Here is a 22,897-nt window from a genome sequence, read left to right as displayed (position 1 = left end):
TTTTGACTGAAAAGCGCAGTGGCCAGAGCGCTCAATATTTACTTTATTATCTGTGACATGCATGTGAGAAAGTGCCATCTTTCTTGCATTGGTATGCCCGCACTTTTTGCTGAACTGCTGATGTGCTTTGACTGAGTGTGCCCTGGGCTCCTGCCAGGATGTACGTTGTTACAACGCATGTTGTAACAACGCATGCCTTTACCACGCAAGTCTTACAACGCAAGTCGTTACAACGACTTGCGTTGGAGGGCGTGGATTTAGGAATCTTATAATTTTATATTCCAACACCAGTCCCCGTAACAGTAGGGAAGGTAGGGAAGGTGTTGGAATATAAAATTGCAAGATTCCTTATCCCACAGCGCCATCCAGCGCAAGTCGTAGTAACGACTTGCGTTGTAATAGCTGCGGGGTAATAGCTGCGGGGTAAAGGCACTGCGGTGTAAAAACCGCGTCGTAAACGATGTTCCCCCTCCTGCCAACCAGGTACCCAGGGTCAGCGTTCCTTCCCTAAAGCTGTATTGAAACAAAACCCAATTGGCATCTCTGGGCACCTATCAGCCCCTAGTAATGGTACCCTAGGTACTCAGGGCATGGTGGCCAGAGAAGACCCCTAAGGGCTGCAGCACTGATTGTGCCACCCTTAGGGGCCCTGTACCCTGACACCCACACAATGCCTTTGCAGGCTGAGTGCCTAAGTACAGGACTAAACAGATAGTCGACACGGCCCACATCCCTGTGTGCCATGCCCACAAACTCCACTGCCCTGGCATACATCAGTTACCCATCTAGCTGGGTGCCCTATGCCAGAGGTGTGGGCACAGGTGCAAGAGCCCTGTACCCCTACAGGGCCATTCCTGGGCACTGTAAGTGCAGTGCTGCCATTTAAGAGTATATGGTGCTGGGAGGTTGTCTTTACGAACTCCACAGCACCATGATGGCTTCACTGAAGACTGAGAAGTTTGGTATCAAACTGCCAGCACATTAAACCCAAACTGATGCCAGTGTGAGGTTGAATGTAAAATGCACCAGAGGGCATCTTAGAGATACCCCCTGAAACCTAAACCTATAATCCACGTCTGGACTGAGAGGCTGCCTCGGCTGCCACACAGCAGACATGTTGCTGGACCCCATGGGTGGAGAGCCCCCCACTCTCCTGGGCCTGCAACAAAGCACATCCTGGGCAAGGTGCTAGGTCTCCTCCCCCAGGATGGGCAGGGGGAAGCTTCAAAGGCATGCCGCCTCTGTGAGGTTCTCCAGACCATTTGCTGTACCCAGCAACTGGTCCCCACTAGTTCTGACCCCCACTCTGGCGGGAAGACTGGCGGGAAACCCTACGTCAGGAAGGGGGGTGTGCCAGCCTGTGCCAACCCCACCCCTCAGGTGGGGAGTTGAGGTGAAGCACAACCCCGGGCTCCGGCCATCTTGAAGATGGGGAGCCCTGCCCAATACCAGCTAGGTTCCTGCCCCCCTCCCACTGGAGAGGAGCAGGCTAGGGGGTGTACCCACCCCAGGACAGGGACCTATTGGTCCCTGGCCTTACCCTACCTGTAACGCCCCTAAATTCAGTATTTAGGGGCTCCCTGAACTTTCCTTCCTCAGATCCCGATAAGAAAAGAAGAAAGAAGATCAAGAAAAAGAAGACCCGCCGTGCAGCTGCTAACAACAGGCACCCACTGACTTGGCCCCAGCCCTACCGGCCTGTCGATCCTGGAACCTGCTTCTGCTTAATCCCGGCGACTACTGCGGACAGCAACCTTGGGACACCCGGAGGACCTGCCTACCTTGACCCTCTTAAAGACTGGGACTCCCATAAGCAGAGGCTCTGCTTCAACAAGCCAGCCAGAAAGTTAAAGTCCTGCCCACTTTGCACTCGCCGAGCCCGGCTCGTGCCCAAGTGATTCAAGACAACGAGGACGTCCATCCGGCGACTGGGACCCGAAGTCCAGTGCCCAAAGACCCTCCTCGACGAACCAGACGACACCTGCAGCCTCAAGAACCAGAGACCCCCACAACCGCGACCAGCCGAGGATACGATTCCCGACACCTAAAGACACCCCTGCACCCGGCTCCCTGCAGCCCCCTGTGCCTACCTTTGGGGTACCTACCTCTTCTCCAAGATCCCAACTTACCTCTCGAAGTGGTGGTCGCACCTGAAGAATCACCGCCTCCGAGTCTGCAGCCTTTGTTTCCTTTTTACTTTTCCCATTGAATAACATTGAGCGCCCGACGGTTCAAAAGCACCCTGCACCCAGCCGCCAGAGTACCTTTGGTTGTGCAACCTTTGTCCTATCCTACTTCCCCCTTTGCCCCGAGCAAGTGACCAGGAGTCCAGCTCCCACAGCCGCGTGGCCTGCTAGCCAGCAGCCACCTACCGGAGGCCCCCTACCCCTCATTGGATAACATTGGGCCTAACTACCTCTGCACCATGCTGCCCCTGTGCTGCTGAGGGTGAACCAACTGTACCTACCTGACCCTAGCGGACCCCTAAGTCTATGCCCAGAACCCTAACTTCACCAGTCGAGTAATCACCTGGAAACCGATAACTCACTTACTGCCGTTGGATAACATTGACTGGTTTGACTCGAAAAATCTTTTAAGTGTGAAGTTTTGAAAACTTAAAATATTCCTCATAAAATCAACCGAATTCTGAAATACTCACCTGTGATCAGGAGAGAAGCCAGTACTGCATCTTGTAGGGCAGTACTGAACCGTAAAAGTAATCCTAGCCGGGTTTATTAGTAACTTGAATTTTCTCCATAGGAATCCATTGTGTGCTTTTCTGTGAAAGTTCTTCTGTCTACTTTTGAAAACTTTAAATATTCTTTAAAAATCATACCAAATACTGAAACCTAATTACTTACCTGTTTTAGGTTTAGACCCCCGTGCTGGACCTAGGAGTCCAGTACTGAAATACAAAAATAACAAGATCGTACTTTAACTGCAACCTGAATTTTCTCCCATTGGATAACATTGACAGATTTTCATTGAAAACTTTCGATGTGTGAACTTTTAAAACAGCTTTTTCTTCCTTAAAAATCACTGCAATAACTGAAATGTTTTTACTAAACTGTTTTCAGCTTAGATCCCAGGATTGAATCTAGAATCCAGTCCTGGAACTACCAGAGTAATCTTCAAAGTATTCAGCTGTATTTATATAGAAAAACCCATTGAGCTCAATGCTAAATTGTGTTTAGAATTGTGTTACCTACTGCAACCCCTGTACCTATTGTGTTTACACGGTTTATTGCTTTTCTGCAAAAAGTACTCATCTGAGACCTCTCATATTGAGAACAGTATATTTTGATACCTGTTGGTTCTAAAAATAAAACAATTATATCTTTGATATAGAAACAATTGGCCTAGAGTTCAGTCTTTGAGTGTGTGAAACCTTTTGCTGACTGAGTGTGTACAACAAATGCTTTACACTGTCCTCTGGTACTGCCTTACTGCTCGATCAAGCTACAACTTTAGAGAGTAAGGTCACACCTGGCTTTAACCTCTGTTATACCTCTGGGGTTTGTGGACTCTAAACACACTGGACCTGATCTTTGGCCCAGTATATATAGAGCCACTTTCTCACATTGGTGGATCAGCGGTGGGATACAAACTTGCATTTGTTGGACTACTTGGTTACCATCTGATCACATGACAGAACTCATAAATTGCCTTTAGAATTCTGAAATAGTTTTTTTCCAAAATGTTAAAAGTCTGGTAGGGCCTTGCTTAAGTCCCATTAGAATTTTAGAAAAATAAAAGTCACTATAGTTAGGGTATAGGGTAAGAACTGTCAGGTTAGAATGTCTCAACAGAATCCAGCTATTAGTGGAGATAGCATGGACCTGGTTGAGGAACTCTACCTCACACCTTACTTGCACTTGAATTTCAAGGAATTGAGGTCCCTGTGTAAACTTTAAAATATAGTCAAAAAATCAAATCAAATCAAATCAAAAATAAGCTTTATTCGATTTTATCAAGAAAATCATAAAAGCGTACAAGTACAATTTATGCACAAGAATTAAAAGACAATTTTTTTTTTAAAAACTCACTTAAAATGTACAAGCAATCATTGGACAAAGGGCCTCGTATTCCACTGGTCAATATTGACGTGTACTACTTAACACATTGAATTTCTAAATTTCATCACTGACTTCAAAAAGCAAGAAACAGCAAAGATAACATCCGCATCTTCTAAGAGCAATAATTTCAAATATGCAGGTTTACATGTTCTTGTCCCCCAGCGCTTAAGTAGGGGTAGAAGGAATAGTTTCCTGGGGCTAGTATACAGATTACAAAAGAACATGATGTGAATATTGCTTTGTGTTGAATGGTCGTCACATGGACATATTAATTTCAGCGAGGTCCAATCATTCTGTTTCGGTAGAGTGACCATGCGGAAGAAAATCCCTAGGCGCAGCCTAGTCAGGAGCATGCGAGGATAGGGTGCTATTTCGATCCCAAGATAAGATTGTAAGCCTTCAGTAGGGGTAATTTGCTGATAACTTAGGATTGTACCTTTAAGTTTCTCTATGTCCCATCTTGCACTTTCCAGATGTGTAATTAGTGATTTTTTAAGGGCCAGCCTAGTCATGCTTTGTAAAGTCTCTGGGTCATCGTAAAATTCAGGGTGTCCAATGTTAGAGAACATCGTTTGTACATGTCGCAGCCATTTGACTTTTGCTGCACCATCCAGAACCATGCAGTCTTTAATGAGGTTTCTATTCAATTTACACTCCTCGTTAGTCCAAATCTTGTGCCAAAGCAAACAGGGTGATATTTTTATGATGTCGCTAAGGTATTTAACACCAGTCTCAATGTGAGTCATAAAAGTCGACGTAGTTTTTGACACGCCCAGTAGGTGACAAATGAAAATGTTCTCACAAGTTTGTAAAGAGGACACATTCTCAAAGCCCCAGAGACCTGCGCCATATATAGCCGTGGCTATGCACTTTGCCCGGTAGATCTGTATCATTTCTCGAATGGGTTTACCCCCAATTTTGCCTGCAAAGGTTCGTAGAGCACCTATGGCACGACTGAAAGCGAGTTTCCTGGCTGACACTGCATGTTTCCACCTTCCCCACCTATCAAACACAATGCCCAGGTAGCAAAATGTGTCTGTTATGGCAATCTTTTGCTGGTCCAGAAATATTGAGCATGGGGGTCTATTGGTCTTTTGGGAGCAGGACATGGAAAAAGTTTTCGAAATGTTCACCTTCAAGTTTCTTTTACCCATATAAGATGAGAATTCGTTTACTGCTCTCTGCAAGCCTACTTTTGTCCTTGACATGATTGCCGCGTCGTCGGCATATAAAAGAATGGGTACGGGCCTACCATTGACAGCCGGATAATCGCTTGACAGAGTTAATAAACTCTCAGCAATAGAATTTATATAAAATGTAAAAAGCAAGGGCGCAAGTATGCAGCCTTGCCTCACTCCTCTATTTATGGCAAATTTTTGTGAACATTCCCCCTGAGTCCCAAACCTTACTCTAGCCCCTGCGTCTCTGTATAATTCCTTAATGAATGTGAGAATAGTTGAATCCACCCCAATGTCCTCCAACGTCGACCAGAGCAGCGCGTGGTCCACGCAGTCGAATGCGGAGCTGAGGTCGACAAAGGTTACAAATAGGTCCCCTTTTTTAGCCTGCGTGTACTTAGAGACTAATAGGGACAAATTTAGACATTGCTCAAGTGTCCCTAGTCCCTTCCGGAACCCATATTGGAACTCCGAAATGACCTTTTTCTCTTCTTCCCAGTGTTGTATTTTCTTGAGAAGTATCCTTCCTGTGACTTTCATAAGTCCGTCCAATAGCGATATTGGACGGTAACAAGCAGGGTCGTCCCTATTCCCTTTTTTAAATATGGGGACCACAATCGCGTCCGACCAGGTGGTAATGAACCCGCATTTATTTCCCATATTCAATACATTTGTAAGCAAAGGAACCCAAAAATGCGGCTCTGATTTATAAACATCCACTGGGGTGTAGTCAGGGCCGGGGGCTTTGCCTGAGGCACTTTCCCTAAGGGCATCTTCAACTTCTAAGGTAGTAAATACCAGTTCAATCGGGTAAGGGGATGCTGGGGAGACAGTTAGCTGATTATCCTGTGTTATACTATCTGCAGGTGAAATCGCCCTACATGGGTTCGGGGCATTCCCCTGGGTATTATTAGAATAAAGGTTACCGTAGTGTTCTGCCCAGAGCTCACCCGATATAGCTACTTCCACGGAGTTATCTCTATCTCTTAAATTATAGACAGATCTTATAACTTTCCAAAAGGCATTGCTATCCTTGTTCCTAGCGGCTTCCCCCAAAGCTTCCCAGGCCTCCTTCTTCAGTGTCGCCCTCCGCTGTTTGATAGCCAGCTTATATTCTTGTCTCGCCTGACGGATTTGGACCCTATTTTTTGGATCAGCGGACAGAGCTTTCTTTAAATTTTTCAATGTAGATGTACATCTAGAGTCAAACCACCCACGGGTATGCCTCCCATTATCCTTATAGTTCCTAGTAAGTGCATTTTTTATGTGACGCTGTATGTTAGAAAATGCAGCCATAATGCTCTTTGGATCAGTATCTTCCTCTAAGCAGGCAAGAATGTCCGTGGAACAAGAGGATAGGAGGTTTTGAAAGAAGGATGTTGGGTTCATTTTCTCCCATTTAATTACATACCCGTTAGTCTTAGTTAGGGTAACCTCATATGGGTATGAAACCCTGCTAGGTTCATTTGGTTTGTCCCCCAGCAGTTTTACCCCGAAGGTGATGGGGTAATGATCGCTCATAGGGTCATCCCCAATTTCCCAGTAGGTTATAAAATCAGGATGAGTTGGTGATATCAACGCAAAATCAATTGTGGTTTTACAACCTCTTCCATTATACGTTGGGGCAAAGGGAACCGGGGGGGAGCTTGCCTGGTTGATAAAAGTGAGGTCAAAGGTAAATATAACGTTGTTAAGGAGAGACCCCATGTTGGTGTGGGAGAAATGCAAGGGACCATCCTCCCCGAGATCTGACAGGCCGCACAAACCTAGCTCACAAGACGGGCAGATGGTACAATTGAAGTCACCCACCCACAACATTATATGATCCCCTGTACCTTGTTCTCTCAGTTTGTGGATATGATGCATCATAATGTTCATATTTGATTCCACTTCACTAATTGGCAAGTTATTATAGAAATTCACAAGAACCACCCTTTGCGAAGTGCCCCATTTAAATGATATAATTTGGAAATACTGACTGGAGTGGAAATTACAAACTTTTACATCCCCTACATTCGAGATGTATGTGCACAAGCCCCCTTTGTTATGACCCTGGGCTGATGGCACAGCAGGAGAGTGAAAGGTTCGATAGCCCAACATGTGGGCTTCCTCTGTAAGCCAAGTTTCTTGAAGACACAGGATGCCATACTTCTGCACAATCTCCAGCCAAGGTTTATGGGTGATCTTACTACCAAGGCCTGCTACGTTCCAGGAAAGAAGAGAGTGCATTGGGTTTCTATATCCCTGGGGATGAGGCCCTCCATTCCCCTTTGTGCCTTTCAGATCTTGCGAGTGTGCAGGCTCTACCTGTCGTGTAACCTGGGCAGTGAGATCGTGCTGTTCAGGGGGGTTTAAGTCTAGCCCAATGTGACTTGGAACTTGGGATCTAGGCATTGATTTTTCACTCGAGTCAGTCTCCATTGGGGGATTATGGGCATTGGTAAGGATTGGAGCAACACTCATTCCCAGTCAATCCACCTGATCCAGACACTCAAACCTATTCCTAGTGGGCGCTCCTTCCCACCAGTTGTTAATGGGTTGCCAACCATCCCCGTGTCCTTTCCATCTGCGATTGTGAACTATTGACCAAGCCCCAGGTGGCTCGACAATCTGTTTTGGAGGATAGAAAAAAGTAAGGGGTCTGATGACAATGGATTGGTCAGTATCACCTGAACCCCATGAACTGATATATTGGGCTGTGTGGGGGTCTGCAAATGAAACCACTATGCAGTCGCCAGGGATGGATTTATGTGTAGGACCCACCCATGGCACTCTCCTAACCATTAGAACCCTACTCCTAAGAGCGTTAGGAAGCTGCCTATTGACATTAAGCCAGTGAATCACCTTATTCTTTAGGGACCACTGGGTCTCCATGGAATGTGGGTCAAGTGCTGGTACACCAGCCAGTACAACGACATAGGGTCCGGCGTCAGGAGGGAGATCAATATAACCCCCATGAACGTTCTGGCGACCATGGTACTGATTGGCTATACATGCAGTAGGAGGCATGTTAATCTTATTGGGCTTGTGGGCAACCTTAGGGACTGGTTTGGGTAAAGTCACGTCCTCAGGGCCTTTTGTCACTGGTATTGAGAGTTTTGGTATGAAGGGATCTAGAACATTAGGCTTAGACCGGGGTTTGGGTATTGGGGTAGGTTTAGGTAAGGGTGGAGGCAAGACAGGGGGCACCATTGCAGGGGCAGGGGGACTAACGTCAGTCACTGGAGCCGGATGGATACCATCATCACCATCCTGGGGAGTACCTTCAGCAATACGAGGAAAACTTGCTTCCAGTTGCTTTAGGCTAAAAGTGGCCAGGGAGACTAAGGTCTTATCCATCTCTAAAAGATTGTTCTCAATACGTGACAGTCTGAGTTCCAAAGGCGACAGTAACTGTTTTAATGTGACCCAAACTGTTTTAAGAAAATCTTCGTCATCACTCCCATTGTCTCTGTCCCTCCCTGGCTCACTTTGCCCTCCCTCTGTAGGTTTCTCGTCATGTGTGGAAAAAGGCCCTAAAGTAGGGTCAGGGACTACGTTAAGATTGCTGTATTCATTTCCCCCCCCTATTAGGTGGCTATCCAAATTTGGAGCTTCTATGATCTCCCCCGTGGTGGGTAGTGTTCGCCTATTATTAAAGAACTGCAACCTTGCGATTTTGGCTTTCTTGCGAGCGTAGGCAGACCTCGCGTTGCTTTTCTTTTTTAGAGTTGGCCCATCTTTATTTTTATTTTTCGCTGCGGGGGGAGGAGGGTCGGATTTGTCAGGCAAAATAATGGCAGAATAATGGCAGTCCCAGGCCCAATGGGCACGATTCCCTCGGGAGTTTTAAGGGGCACAGCAGTTGGAATGGGTATAGGCTCTGGTGGAAGAGAAAGGGGAACATGGTGAACATCAGCATGAATTAACAGTGAGGGTGGGCAAGAAGCATGTTGTGGTGATACAGCAGACGCAATTTTCCCCAGAGAAGATTTTTTGGAATGGGCAAAGGTCTGTGAAAGCCTACGTGCAGCGTCAAGCTCTAATGACACCCTCTTCTGCATTTTAGTGATTTCAACGTCAATTGCCAAGTTAGTCTTCACAATAAAATCATCCAATGTCCCGCTGGGCTTACTCAGCCCCATGGCAGTTTTACTGCGACTACCCCGTGTGCTCATAATAAGTATGAATCACAGTACCAACAATGTGCTTAATGATTGCAGTAGGCAAGCCAGCAAACACGAACCAAGGGGGGTGGGCCAGGCCAGTCCTCTTTGTCCCCGAACGGCCTCAAACGGCCCGCTCTTAGCCCGGTCTTCGCCCGCTTCTTCGTCCGCGCGCGTCCCGCGTTCGCGTTCGGGGCGGAGTTAAGATGGAGGAGGAGAGGAGGGGGCGGGAAGAGGAACCAGGTGCGCGCGGTGGACGGCGCAAGCACTTCTGGTCCTCGCAGTCCCGCTCCCTAGGCAGGTGACGATTAAGGCTCTCCCCCAGCAACAAAACAACGATGGTGACCGAGCTGGTGTACTCACAGGTCACAGGAAAGGCTCCACAAAGGGCTCCGCTGAGCAAAGTGCCCCAGATACGGCCAAAGACAAAGTCCACACTGTGTTTCAATTCACGAGCGGCACCCGCGCCAGCGGGGGCCGCGAGGAGTCTTTAAGCCCACAGAAAGGTCGGAGGGAGGAGGGTGCGGGAAGAGGAACCAGGTGCGCGCGGTGGACGGCGCAAGCACTTCTGGTCCTCGCAGTCCCGCTCCCTAGGCAGGTGACGATTAAGGCTCTCCCCCAGCAACAAAACAACGATGGTGACCGAGCTGGTGTACTCCCAGGTCACAGGAAAGGCTCCACAAAGGGCTCCGCTGAGCAAAGTGCCCCAGATACGGCCAAAGACAAAGTCCACACTGTGTTTCAATTCACGAGCGGCTCCCGCGCCAGCGGGGGCCGCGAGGAGTCTTTAAGCCCACAGAAAGGTCGGAGCAAAAAAAAATATAGTCATGGGCCTGCATCCAACTACACAAGGGTTCCAGGAGCTCCTGGGTATGCAAAAGGCCACCTCTCTGAACAGGGTGACACCCAGTCAGAGGAGGTGGAGGACGAGGATGACAGTAATCCCCCCACCATCTCAAGGGAAGTAAGGGCCCCCGTACCCTTACCTCCAAGAGTTAGCTTCTGGGAGCCTGGGAACCACACAGGTGGACTAGGCCCCGGAGAACACATTGGGGAGAGCCCCAATGAAGAGAACAACTTCTTAGCAAAGTTGGCCAAGAGATTAGACCTAGAGTCCAGACTCCTGGCTCTGGAAAAAGAAAGGAAAGAGATGGGCTTAGCCCCATCTCTGGTGGCAGCAATACCAATAATAAGGATAAAGAGCAATCTTATGATCCTAAAATCCCAAAAGGGGTTGTCCCTAAATTTGAGGAAGATGATGATATCACCAAGTGGTTCACAGCCTTTGAGAGGGCTTGTGATATCAGAAGGCTAAAGACACCTCTCTGGGGGTCCTCCTGTGGGAACTGTTCTATGGTAACTGCAGAGACAGGCTTCTGACCCTCTCTGGGCCAGAGGCAGGGTCTTATGGCCTCATGAAGAAAACTCTGATTGAGGGATTTGGACTCACTACGGAGGAGTACAAAATTAGGTTCAGGGGAGCTCACAACACCCAGACCCAATCCTGGATAGATTTAGTAGACTACTCAGTAAAGACACTGGATGGTTGGTTAACTGGATACAATGTGCATGATTTTACTGGACTTTATAATTTGTGCATGAAGGAACACATTTTGAGTAATTACACACATGAAAAGTTGCATCAGCATTTGGTATACCTAGGTCTAATTTCTCCCCAAGAATTGGGAAAGAAGGCAGACCATTGGGTCAAGACTAGGGTGACAAGGACAGCCACTGGGGGTGACCAAAAGAAGGTAGTTACAAAACCTCCCCAGGGGAAAGGTGGTGAGAATCCCCAAGATAAAAAGTCTGAGTCTTCCAAAGGGCCCCAAAAACCTGTACAGGTGGGTGGGTCCCAAACTACTCCCTATGTGCCTCAGCCCTATAGGGGGTAGAACTTTGATCCTAACAAGGCCTATTGTAACAACTGTAAAAAGTTGGGACATTTAACTGTAGACAAAAACTGCCCCTACAATAAAGCCCCTAAGGCACCCAGTACAGCTACTCCAGGGACAGTAAGTCTACAGATGGGAACAGAGGAGTGCCCAGAGCAAATCTGGGGATACACTCAAGCTAGTCTTGTCTCCTTGGGGGAAATGGAGTTTGCCACTGTAGCTGGTTGGCCACCCAACTGTACAAAGTATTTGCAATACCCCTTCATTAATGGAACTAGAGTAGAATCCCTGATGGATACAGATGCCAGTATCACTATGGGGAAGGAAATGCTGGTTTCCGCAGAGCAATACTTGATTGGGAAAACGTACCCAGGCACCAATGCTGACATGACAGCATTACCACCCAACATCATATGGCTATGGTGATACAGGTGCCAGTATCACTATGGTGAAGGAAACGCTGGTTTCCCCAGAGCAATACTTGATTGGGAAAACTTACCCAGTCACAAATGCTGACAGCATTACCACCCAACGCCTTATGGCTATGGTGACATTAGGTTGGGGAGAGGTTACTGGCCTGAAACTGGTAGTGGTCTCTCCACAATTGCCAGCTGACTGTCTGCTTGGAAATGACCTGGAAACCTCAGCCTGGGCTGAGGTTGAGCAAATAACCCATGCAGCCATGCTGGGTATCCCTAGAATGGTGTGTGTGCAAACCAGAGCACAGAGCAAAAAGAAGGGTGAACAAGTAGGGTTGGAGCCTGAAAGTATGGCCCAACCAAACAAGAGAAAAAGCAAGAAGACTGGGGGACCAGCTTCTACACATCAAGCCTCTCAGGACACCTCTCCTCAGGGAAAGGACTTGGAAACCCTAGAGGAAACTGAGCCCATGGAGCTTGAGCCTTACCAGGTTGGACTCCTGGGGGACCCACTAGTGAAGAGCTGTGCCATGGTCAGCGAGACTGCCCCACTCATGAAAGCCTGAGGCAGCAAGCTGTTTCAGAAGCACAGGGAGATGTCAGTGGTACCCACAGAGCTTATTGGGAAGAGGGATTACTGTATGCTAAGGCAAGAAACCCCAATCCTGGAGCTACCAGGAGGGAGGTAGTGCCACAGAAGTACAGGGAGTTCATCCTAACTTTAGCTCATGACATCCCTCTAGCTGGAATTCTGGGGCAGAACAAAACTTGGGAAAGGCTAGTTAGCCACTTCTACTGGCCCCATATGCACCAAAAGGTGAAGGAGTTTGTGAGCACCTGTGTTACCTATCAGGCCAGTGGCAAGACAGGTGGCCACCCAAAGACCCCCCTGATACCACTGCCTGTGGTGGGGGTACCCTTTGAAAGGGTTGGTGTGGACATTGTGGGTCCACTTGAACCTCCCACAGTCTCAGGGAACAAATTCGTTCTAGTAGTAGTGGTACCCTGAAGCAATTCCCCTTAGGGTTACTACAGCTCCTGCAGTAGCCAAGGCCCTCCTGGGTGTCTTTACCAGGGTAGGGTTTCCTAAGAAGGTGGTTTCAGAGAGAGGTTCTAACTTCATATCTGCTTACCTGAAACACACGTGGAAGAAGTGTGCTGTGCAGTACAAGTTTACTACCCCATACCACCCACAAACCAATGGTCTTGTTGAAAGATTCAACAAGACATTGAAAGGTATGATCATGGGACTCCCTGAAAAACTCAAAAGGAGATGGGATGTCCTGTTGCCATGCCTGCTTTTCGCTTATAGGGAAGTGCCACAGAAATGAGTGGGGTTTTCACCCTTTGAACTTCTGTTTGGTCATCCTGTAAGGGGACCACTTTGTCTTGTGAAAGAGGGTTTGGAGAGGCCTCTCCAAGAACCCAAGCAAGACATTGTGGACTATGTGCTTGGCCTAAGGTCCAGAATGGCTGAGTATATGGAAAAGGCATCCGACAATCTTGAGGCCAGCCAGGAGCTTCAGAAGCACTGGTATGGCCAAAAGGCTGCCATGGTTGAATTTCAACCTAAGACTTAAAAGGAGAGAGAGTACCCTTTGGACCCACAGGAACTGGGTAAAATACGATCAAAGAGGCAGTGTTCCCTGGGTTATGTTTTTTCTATTCAAATTCCTATCTACAATCACATCATTCAGTCCTGGCTAGTTTCTTGTGCCACAGTCAGTCTTACTCCTCCAAAGCCGCCTTATACACGTTAGTAGAACCACAGACTGGGATTGACTATAACCAGCACCTAAAAATTAATAACAGATGTAACCTGAATTAATAACAGAATAGAGAACAGAATAAATAAAGGTATGCAGCTTTAAACAAACTTCGAGATAGAAAGGATGATGGAATGAATCTGTGGATGTGAAAGGAAACTCCTCTGAGCAATTCATTTGATAATTGAGTAAAAGGATGTGTAATTGACAGATCTTAAGACGGGCATGTCGATAGTAGGACCACAAATAGCATTAGTAATGATTATTAAAATGTAAGGTGTTAAGAGATGCTATGTAAATGGAAACTGTAACTTTGGATGTATTTTTGACTTTGGTTTCTTTATATCTACAGATTAAAGTGTTTTTAATAAATTGTCCTGAAGAAGGTGGGGCTCATTGCCGAATCCACCGAAACGCGTTGACAACCTTGCTGGGATAAATATAACCTTTTTATTAAATGTTTTAACATAAATGTGTTTGTGATAAAATGTATATGACGAATTGTTGAGAAGCATTAGGCACTGTATTAAGAAGATCTTACTAATGCCAATGAACTGATGTGTTTTGAATCAAAAACCTTTTTTAAAAAATATATATTTTTAATAAACTCTGTGGACATCTGTTCCTTAATTTGATTTTGCCTTTGTGGTTCTACTAACGTGTATAAGGGCGGCTTTGGGGGAGTAAGACTGACTGTGGCACAAGAAACTAGCCAGGACTGAATGATGGGATTGTAGATAGGAATTTGAATAGAAAAAACATAACCCAGGGAACACTGCCTCTTTGATCAATTGAATTTCAACCTAGGCAACAGGTGTGGGTTTTGGAGCCAGTGGCACCAAGGGCTCTCCCGGAGAAAAAGAGTGAGGTAACTTACTTAGTGGACCTGGGCACCAGCAGGACACCCAAAAGGGTTATCCATGTGAACCGCCTTAAACTCTACAATGGCAGGGCTGACCTCACCATGCTGATGGTGACTGATGAGGAATTGGAAGCAGAGAGTGAACCTCTCCCTGATCTCCTCTCTTACATCCCAAAAGATGGGTCAGTGGATGGAGTGGTCTTTTCAGACACCCTCTCTACCCAACAGCAGACTGACTGCAAGCAAGTCTTGCAACAGTTTGATAGTCTATTTTCCTTGACCCCTGGTCTGACCAGCTGGCGTACCCATGATGTGGACACTGGTGACAGTAACCCTGTAAAAAACAAAATCTATCGACAACCAGACCAAGTCAAGTAAAACATCAAAGCTGAAGTCAGCAAGATGCTGGAGCTAGGGGTGATTGAACCCTCTTTGAGCCCGTGGGCTAGCCCAGTGGTCCTGGTCCCCAAGCCTCATCAACAGGGTGGAAAGAGAGAGATGAGGTTCTGTGTGGACTATAGAGGACTCAACTCTGTCGCCAAGACAGATGCTCACCCCATTCCAAGAGCAGATGAGTTAATAGACAAGTTAGGGGCAGCCAAATTCCTCAGTACCTTTGACTTAACTGCAGGGTACTGGCAGAATGGCATGGCCCCAGGAGCCAAAGAGAAAACAGCATTCTCCACCCCGATGGACACTATCAGTTTACTGTAATGCCTTTTGGGTTAAAGAATGCACCTGCCACCTTCCAGAGGTTGGTGAACCAGGCCATGACTGGATTGGAGTCTGTTAGACCTGTAGGCCTTTGGGTGGTCACTCCTTTTATTATTTATTTTTGTCCCCTTCTTGCCCTCAATCTTTTTATTTTTTATGTCCACTGGAATTTTTAGATGTTGACTTAGGGGTTAGGCGCTCTTTGCCCTCATAGTCTTTTTCCTGAGGCCTAGGTGCCTTTTTGACAAAATTTACAAGACCCACAAAATGGTGGCCAGCAACTGCCATAACGGTCACTCAAGAATAGGGGGCCCATAGGTTAACATGGGGCTGCCCTAGAACCTTCTAGCTGGTTCTGGAAGTCTGAGGCCAGCATATAAAAAGGCCAGGTAAGGACGGCCATTTTAGAACGATCTGGGAGAGCTGGCTGGAGTACAGGCTAGGACACCAGAGTGGTGGAACACTGAGAGGATCGACTTCACCCTCGGGGAAGCGCTCTCTATTCTCAGTTATCGCCTTGGCCTTAGATCTGACCCTGCTTAGGCCCCCTGAATTGAATTTCGGCTCAATTATCCTCAGAGTAGAGGAACTGACCCCTATCTGGTGACTGCCGGGGTCGGTGTAGAGCTAACGGCCCTGTCTCATTCAGCCACCCGTGAGAAGTGCCGATTAGCATCTCTGTGGGGTTCCTAGAAGAACGGAACAGCAAGTCTCTGGGCCCTTCTCTCTTACCACCCCCATCGTCATTTCAAGACCGGCATCTGCTGAAGGCAGCCACCTCACCTGCGACAGTGCACACAGTTCAGAAGCTGCTTGCCCCCCCTTTCAGGGACGCGGAATCCCGAGTGTTGGTGTGGTGGCGCCGTTGGAGCTGTAACTGAGCGGGAGGAGGAGGGCGGCGTCTATCTTCCGCGCAGGCCCAGTGGCGCGGTGCTTGAGGAAGGTGTGTCAGAGAGGAAGCGGCCTGAAGTGTCTTGCCGGTTGCGAGAGGCGGCAGTGTCTGTCATTTGCGCAGGCCCGGAAGCGCGGGCCTACAAGGAAGCATTCCAGCGAGTGAGCAGCCTGGGAGGAGTCGCTTGACAGAGGCGCGGTGGCGTCTATCTACCGCGCAAGTCCCGTGAGTGAGTCAGCCCGGCTGGATGAGGTAGAACCAGCCGGGGTAGGCGGGGATTTCCCCCCTTCTCCGTGAGCCAGCCGCTGAGTGCCCTTCTTTGCCGAGAAAGGCAGTGTAAGGTGGGGTTCCATATCCCTCATCCATCAAAGGCCCCCGGACCCTCTGAGCCCCCACCGAGTGTCAAGTAAGTGGGGAAGCGGGAGGCCGGGCAGTCATCGAAGGCCCTGTAAGAACCTGAAGTATTCGGGCCATTTAGCAGAATAAGGAAACGTGTGAGCAGAGTCCCGGGAGGTAAATCAACTGCACTAAGTTACCGGACCAAGTGACTGGGGTGGATTCAATAGCTCAGGTGCCACACAAGCTGGACTTGGGGGCTAATCTGAGGCTAGAATTGGAAGGATAAACAAAGGGAAAAGAAGAGTGTACTGTTTTAAATGAGAGGCTAGAAATCTTGGATGTACAGTTCCCCCCCTTTTTTAGGGATTGTGTAAACTCAATGAACTGCCCTCATAAAGTGGGTAAACCATATCAATTGACCCAAGTCTGTTTTACAGGGGGAACCGGAACTATATTGTTAACGACCAATGTGAACTGAATGTAATGTAAGAATTGGATGTTTTATGTTGATTTGCAGCTAGCCTTATAGGCCGTTAGCTGCTTGAATTTTCCATCCAGATACCAGGGTGCAAAAGAAACCCCCGGGCTACTTACTAATAGGAAATGTAATGAATTTATAAGGAATATCCGTGATGTCAAACTAAAAAGTAAAAGGAGGAATTGTTCTTAAACTGTGTACCTATGCCTTCACAAATTATTACAAGTGCAGGTATTATAGGAAAACAGTCCAGATATTGATTTGAACAATTGTGTGCAACTACAAAACTAACTTAAGGAAAGATAAAGCTTTTCTACTTTTATAAAAATTATGGTGTAATGTCATTTTTGGATGGATGGACACTGAGTTACTGAGTGGGTGAGACGCAAGCTCCACACATGTACCTTTGGGATAAGCCTACCTACTTTGTGCCAAGCTACCCTATGTGACTTGGAGACCCCAGGTCCAACATAATTGGTGTCCAGCGGTGGGATGGGAACTCTGCTTGCGTCCACCCTATAGTAACCTAGTGTACTCCATAGGCTTACATCTGGAGTTTTCTCCTTGCGGACTCCCTAATTATATTTTTGTTTTTCCAAATTTATTCCTGGTGGTGGGTGGAGGAAGCTTCTAGTTACCCTCTGAAATTATTCTTTCTAAGTGGCTGTCCCGCACTCTTCGTGGCACGATGGAATTCGCACTGGAGGAGTTAGAAACCTATAATGTGGCTCAACTCCGTGAATTCTGTCAAAATATGGGAGTGTTCTTTAAGCGTGGTGCTAAGAAGGGGGAACTTCAAACCAGCTTGAGGGCGTGGGTGGCAGCCCACCCAGATGGGAAGGAGGAGGAGGAGACAGACAGGGACACTGTCATCGGGGTCGATGGATTGTTCCAACCTGAGATGGGGAACCTACTACCGGGTCCTAGGACATCTTCAAGGGAGGGCAGCAGTGTCTCAGCGAGAAGCTTAACTGAAGCCAAACTAGCTGATAGGAGGGAAAAAAGACAGCTAGTGGGAGTTAGCCAAGTTGGAAAAGGAGAAAGAGGAGCAGAGGATGGCTCACGAGTTGAAACTCAGAGAGTTGGAACTCAAGGCCCTACAGGCAGGGACTTCCAGTTCTCCAAATGGTGGCAGCGAATCAAAGGAATTGACCAGGGAACCCAGACCTTATCTACCTAAGGATGTAGTCGCCAGCTACGGTACAGGGGATGACATCGCCAAGTGGCTGGCTGCCTATGAGGACTCCTTAAGAGCCCATGGGATCCTGGAAAAACACTGGGGGGGGGTTTGTACAAATACATGGCTCCTGCAGGAAGGGATGCACTCTTGGCCCTAGAGCAGGGAGAGCAGACCCACTACCCCACCATGAAAGTGGCGCTAATAAGAAAGTTTGGACTGACCCCAGAGAAGTATCGGCAGAAGTTCAGGGGTAGTAAAAAATTAGGCACACAGAATTGGGTGGATTTCTTGGACTACGCAAAGAAGGCATTAGAGGGCTGGGTGCAGGGCAGCGAGGTGGAAGACTATGAGGGGTTGTTCGACCGTATACTCAAGGAGCACCTACTCGAGAAATGTTTTCCCTAGCTGCGTCAACACCAGGTGGACAGCAAGCTGACCAACCCCCGGAAGCTTGCAGAGGAGGAGGACATCTGGGCAAGTACCCGGGTGTCCTCAAAGGGGACTGGAGGGGATTCCCAAAGGGCCGGACAGGGCACCCCCCAGAAGAAGGAGGGGGGAGATAAAAAGCGGGAGTTCTCAAAAGGCCCCCAAAACAGTTTCCATGGAAAGGGAACAGGATTCACCCCTAAGGCTAACCCGCCCCGAAACCCTCATCCTGGCCAAAGCCAGCAGCCAAGGGTTGTCCACTGCTTTGAGTGTGGTGGTGTTGGACATTATAAAAGAGATGTCAAGTGCCCAAAAAGACCACCCCCTCCCACCGGAGGAAAAGCCCCGGGAGTCGCTAGTGTAATGCTCGGGGAGGAGTTGCCCTTAGATAAGGGGGGTGAGTGGGCGGGTGTCACCTTAGTGTTCCTGGGAGATCGGGAGATGGTTCCTAAGATCCAGGTGCCCTCAAATACTGTAAAGTATGGGCAATGGGTCACCATCAATGGCCAAAGAGGGGAGGCTCTGAGAGACACAGGAGCCAGTATGACTATGGTAAGGAGTCAACTGGTGTCTCCAGAGCAGGTGATTCCACATGTACTCCACCCCGCCGCGATGGCTGACGGCAGATTGGGCCACTACCCTGTGGCCGAGGTTCCCTTTGAGTGGGAAGGGGTTGCAGGTTCACTTCGAGTTGCCGTAAGCCCTGCCGTGCCAGTCGATTGTCTGTTGGGAAATGACATGGAGCACAATGCTTGGAAGGAGGTGGAATACCGGACTCATTCGGAGATGCTGGGTACACCTGACTGGGCCTGTGCAAGCACAAGGTCTGCGACTACCCGAAGAGGGAGTTCGCCTGGGCTGGAGCCTGGAACAATGGCCCAGCCCGCTGCCAAAAAGGGAAAGACCTGAAGACAGGAGAAGCCTGCTTCGGCTTCCATGCCCCATGAGACAGATCGGCCACCTGCGGTGGTGGACCAGGAGTCCGTGGGGGGGGGAAGTAGACTCCCTGGAGGACCTACCTATCCCTGCTGAGTGGCATGTGGAGGGAGGGCCTACCAGGGAGGAGTTTTGTAAGGGCCAGAAGGAGTGCCCTACCCTTGAGGGACTGAGGCGACAGGCCGAAGCCCAGGCAGCAGGGAACGTTGCTGGGAACTATCATATTTACTGGGAGGATGGACTCCTCTACAGTGACCCAAAGGTACCTTTGCCCGGTTCATCACGGGCCTTGGTAGTCCCTCAATGCCACCGAGCCTTTCTTTTGGAATTGGCTCATGAAATTCCCTTGGCAGGACACTTAGGACAGGACAAGACCTTTGCCCGGCTTGTCCCCCACTTTTACTGGCCTCAGATGAAAGTGGCATCCGACACATACTGCCGGACATGTGTATCCTGCCAAGCCAGTGGGAAGACAGGGGTGAAGCTGAAAGCTCCCCTGGAACCACTTCCTGTCGTTAGCACCCCCTTTGAAAGGGTGGGCATCGACATTGTGGGGCCATTGGATACACCGACTACAGCTGGTCACAGGTTTATCCTGGTTCTGGTGGATCACGCCACACGGTACCCAGAGGCCATTCCTCTGAGGACTGTCACTGCACCTGTAGTGGCTAGGGCCCTGATGGGGATCTTTACCAGAGTGGGTTTCCCCAAGGAGGTTGTGTCTGACAGAGGGACCAACTTCATGTCAGCGTACATGCGGGCTATGTGGAAGGAGTGTGGAGTTACCTACCGGTTTACCACTCCTTATCACCCACAGACCAATGGTTTAGTGGAAAGGTTCAACAAGACCATAAAAGGCATGATAAGAAGTCTGCCTGAGAGCCTGCGGAGGAAATGGGACGTCCTCCAACCCTGTTTGCTGTTTTCCTACCAGGAAGTGCCACAGAAAGGAGTGGGCTTCAGCCCCTTCGAACTTCTGTATGGGCATCCTGTGCGTGGACCTCTCAGCCTGGTGAAGGACGGATGGGAAAAGTCTCCCAGAAAGCTTCCCCAGGATGTGGTGAGCTACATGCTGGCCTTCCGGAGCCAAATGGCAAAGTTGTGGAAGCAAGCTTCTGACAACTTGGAAGCCAGTCAAGCAGTAATGAAAGAGTGGTATGACTACAACGCTCACCCTGTGGAGTTGGAGCCTGCCAGAAAGTGTGGGTGATGGAGCCTGGAGAGCTAAGTGCCCTCCAGGATCGCTGGACTGGCCCCTTTGAGGTGTTGGAAAAGAAGGGTAAGGCCACCTACCTGGTGGATCTTAAGACCCCTCGACAGCCCCTACGGGTGCTGCATGCCAACCGCCTCAAACCCCACCATGAGAGGCCCGAGGTCATCTTGATGATGGTGACTGACGGTGCAGAGGAAGCGGAAAGCGCGCCTCTCCCTGATCTTTTTTCGTCTCAGGAAAAGGATGGGTCGGTGGAGGGAGTGATTCTCTCCCCATCCCTAACTCCTGAGCAATGAGAGGACTGCCGCCAGGTCTTGGAGCAGTACTCCTCGTTGTTCTCCCTTGTCCCGGGAAGGACCAACCTGTGTACCCATGATGTGGACACAGGAGACAGCCCACCAGTGAAGTCTAAGACCTACCGGCTGTCAGACAAGGTGAAGGCTAGCATCCACGGTGAGGTTACCAAGATGCTGGAGCTAGGAGTCATTGAACCTTCCAGTAGCCCCTGGTCCAGTCCGGTGGTGCTAGAACCAAAAGCTGCCCCACCGGGCACCACTCCAGAACTAAGGTTCTGTGTGGATTACCGGGGACTGAACTCAGTGACTAAGACTGATGCACATCCGATCCCTAGGGCGGATGAACTTATTGACCGGCTGGGAGCTGCCCAATACCTGAGTACCTTTGACCTTACTTCTGGGTACTGGCAGATCTCCCTTACAGATGGAGCAAAGGAAAGGTCAGCCTTTTCCACACCTGAGGGCCACTACCAGTTCTGTGTGATGCCCTTTGGGCTCAAGAACGCCCCTGCCACTATTCAGCGGCTGGTGAACCAGGTCCTCTCTGGAATGGAGGCTTTCTCCGCTGCTTATCTGGATGACATAGCTGTCTTCAGCAGCAGTTGGGAGGACCATTTGAGTCACTTACAAGCTGTTCTCCAGGCCCTGAAACAGGCTGATTTGACAATCAAGGCCAGTAAATGTCAGATTGGGCAGGGGTCGGTTGTGTACCTAGGCCACTTGGTGGGTAGGGGAGCGGTGCAGCCCCTCCAGGCAAAGATTGAGGCAATCAAGGGCTGGGAGCCCCCCAAGACCCAAACTGAGGTTCGAGCCTTCCTGGGCAACACAGGTTATTACCGTCGCTTTGTGAAGGAGTATGGCACTATTGTTGCGCCCCTCACTGAGCTCACCTCCAAGAAACAACCTCGACGGGTAGTCTGGACGGAGGCTTGTCAGCAAGCCTTTGGAAAATTGAAACAGGCAATGTGTGCAGCACCGGTCCTGAGGGCCCCAGACTTCTCCAAGGAGTTCATTGTCCAGACAGACGCATCAGAGCATGGCATTGGGGCAGTGTTATCGCAACTCAATGAAGAGGGTCTGGATCAGCCTGTAGTCTTCCTGTCCAGGAGACTGCTTCCCCGGGAACAAAAGTGGAGTGCAATTGAGCGGGAAGCCTTTGCAGTGGTATGGGCTCTGAAGAAGTTGCGGCCATACCTGTTTGGCTCGCACTTCCTGGTTCAGCCCGACCACGACCCCTTCGTTGGCTGATGCAAATGAAGGGAGAAAATCCCAAGTTGTTGAGATGGTCCATCTCCCTACAGGGAATGGACTTCCGGGTTGAACATCGGCCTGGAGTAGACCACGCCAATGCAGACGGTCTCTCTAGGTATTTCCGCCTTAGTGATGAGGACTCCCAAGGGGTTGGGTAGCTCTCCCCACTTTCAGCTGGGGGGGACGCGTGTTAGACCTGTAGGCCTTTGGGTGGTCCCTCCTTTTATTATTTATTTGTGACCCCTTCTTGCCCTCAATCTTTTTATTTTTTATGTCCACTGGAATTTTTAGATGTTGACTTAGGGGTTAGGTGCTCTTTGCCCTCAAAGTCTTTTTCCTGAGGCCTAGGTGCCTTTTTGACTACATTTACAAGACCCACAAAATGGTGGCCAGCAACTGCCATAACGGTCCCTCAAGAAAAGGGGACCCATAGGTTAACATGGGGCTGCCCTAGAACCTTCTAGCTGGTTCTGGAAGTCTGAGGCCAGCATATAAAAAGGCCAGGTCAGGACGGCCATTTTAGAACGATCTGGGAGAGCTGGCTGGAGTACAGGCTAGGACACCAGAGTGGTGGAACACTGAGAGGATCAACTTCACCCTCGGGGAAGCGCTCTCTTTTCTCTGTTATCGCCTTGGCCTTAGATCTGACCCTGCTTAGGCCCCCTGAATTGAATTTCGGCTCAATTATCCTCAGAGTAGAGGAACTGACCCCTATCTGGTGACTGCCGGGGTCGGTGTAGAGCTAACGGCCCTGCCTCATTCAGCCACCCGTGAGAAATGCCGATTAGCATCTCTGTGGGGTTCCTAGAAGAATGGAACAGCAAGTCTCTG

The sequence above is a fragment of the Lissotriton helveticus genome, chromosome 8 (genome assembly GCF_964261635.1).
Source record: "Lissotriton helveticus chromosome 8, aLisHel1.1, whole genome shotgun sequence".
In the NCBI taxonomy this organism is placed as follows: domain Eukaryota; kingdom Metazoa; phylum Chordata; class Amphibia; order Caudata; family Salamandridae; genus Lissotriton; species Lissotriton helveticus.
Note: the sequence above shows the minus strand (reverse complement) of the source record.